Source organism: Anolis sagrei, chromosome 5 (genome assembly GCF_037176765.1).
Source record: "Anolis sagrei isolate rAnoSag1 chromosome 5, rAnoSag1.mat, whole genome shotgun sequence".
NCBI classification, from domain to species: domain Eukaryota; kingdom Metazoa; phylum Chordata; class Lepidosauria; order Squamata; family Dactyloidae; genus Anolis; species Anolis sagrei.
The window spans coordinates 151,508,724-151,511,086 of NC_090025.1; positions in this window are offsets into that span (position 1 = coordinate 151,508,724).

A 2,363-nucleotide genomic window follows, 5' to 3' on the forward strand; every position below is an offset into this window, starting at 1 on the left:
AATACAGATTTTGGCACTGTCTGGAAGCACACTCAGCTAACTCTAGTCTTGGATAGAACTACATCTCACCATGTTCTGAGGTCCATGAATTATTACATAAGCTAAATAGGGCAATGTTATTTTATAATTAGGGTCCATTTCCCGTTGGGCGATGTCCACAGAAAATCTATTTTAGTTCTGGAAGAAACAAAGAAGACTCAAACTAGATGATACTACTGCATTTGGTTCAGGAACTGATATGCCATGGGCATGTGTTGGCTGGCATGACCTACTTGGACCTACCTATTTGAAGACATGCCTCTGGCTTTGTCTGGGTTGGCTTCATCTGGATGCTGGTCAGTTTTCTATATTTGCATCCAACTCTCCTACAGAATTCTCAGTCTGTCTCCCCCATAGGATATTGTAAGCAGCTGAATGACAGGAAGAGGGAGTAGTCAAACATTTATTGAGGAAACAGATGTATCTCCTGAAATATGAGACTAAATAAAGGAATGTGAACATAGTGCTCTGGTTAGGATCTCTAAGAGCATTTTCAGACATCAATGCAAATGCAGGAAGTTTGAGCATCAAAATGTTTATGGTTCTTAAGTTGTTAGAGGAGATGTTCGTCCCCCTGGGGAGGGTGTATAAGAAGAGTTTTGACTTTGGAAGTTAATAATATACATGAATACAGGAAGCCTGATTCTTTTGCCCTTCCTGTATTTATTTACACATATAATTAAAGCTCAGAGTTGCTCTTAGGGCTGTTCATGACACTACTAGAATGGTATGGAAGGTCTAGGCTTTGTCTTTCCCAAACTTTTCTGGTAACACAATAGGAACCTTTTTTGGATGGCAAACTGCTCCAGTCCCTCTACTCCTGAGTCTGCGTAGAAATCTGAGGAATTGTAGTCCCAGCATTAATATTTCCAAGAGTTGGAAAGATAAGTTTGTAGAATGATCCCTCCAAATGATCTTGTGCTTCCAAAGCATAAAATTTTCTTGAAGGGAAAGACACTCACTTCTACGGCACTAAAGCATTGTTCAAATGGCCTGAATTCTTTTGAGATTATTAATGTGGAATTCAGGGAATGATGGCATAATGCTGCAAGTGCATATATTTATATCACATAATGCTACCTTTTACAGCAGTTTGCTAGCTCTCCCAGCTCACACTGCATTATAAATCCTGAGTATCCCTGGATAAGGTAGATGCTTTCCTCAGTGACCAAAACAATGCTGTGTAAATAGGCAAATAGCTGTGCCAGTACACACTCTAAGTATGAGAGATGACATCCACTGAAATTACCCATTAGATCCATTATGGAAATTAGATATATTGGGATACAAAGAGCTGTGAAACCATTAAAATGAGAATGGTGTGTGTGACAGTTTAATGATTTCTGTACACTACAGGCATACAAAATTAAAAGGCAGGTGTTTGTTTTTATCCGTTGTTACTACGCTTACAATTTTACAAGGCATACATTGTTGATCGGATTATTTCAGTCACTATAATAGTCTAAAGCAGTGCATGAACTGTGCAAAGTACTTTAAGTAAGAACCCTGAGTCACGTTTCCCATTGTAGCCTCACAAATAGAAAAGAACATCATTAGGTACATTCTGTCTCTTTAGTTCTTAACTTCACATGTCAAGTATCCATGTACAGAAAAATCCAGTATGCATGAAGATAAGTATATTATTGTGGTTAGCTAACCAGAAAGTAGACTTTTTCCTTTTGTGTAGGAGGAAATGTTTCTGAACGATGGGAAAATGTGTACAACTCCAACCTTAAACTTCCCAGATAATGTTTATGGATTCCAAAGAAGTACATCTTGGGCACACTCCCTATTCACAGTCTGACAGTAACTATTTACAAATAAAGAATTGTGTTAAAATTAACTTGTAACCAATTTCCCTGACAATGAAGGTGCAACTGAATTGCATTACAATTGTTAACAAAGAGCAAACTATTTGTGGTTTAACTCTAACATGGTTGTTGATGTTTTCTTTTTCTTTTAATCCTGCCTTTACCTCTGTGACTGAGACACAAACAATTAAAAACAATTACACGCAAAAAAATTAAAAATACAAATTAAAATATCCAGAATATATAAATATAAAAATAGAAATAACTGCACAAATTTGCTAAAGCCACTTAAAACATTACAACAGTTAAAATACTTGAAAATATATTCTGTTGTAGGTGTTGAGCTGACAAGGGGAAGAATAGGGCAAGAATATGATCAGTACCACAGGTCAGCAGCTTTTCGCATTCAGGTGTGTTTTCAAGTAACCTAAAGTAACTATGATGATTTTACTTACATGAGACTATTATTTTCTTTTAAAAGTAATTTTGAAGACTTTGATCTCAGTTGTCAGA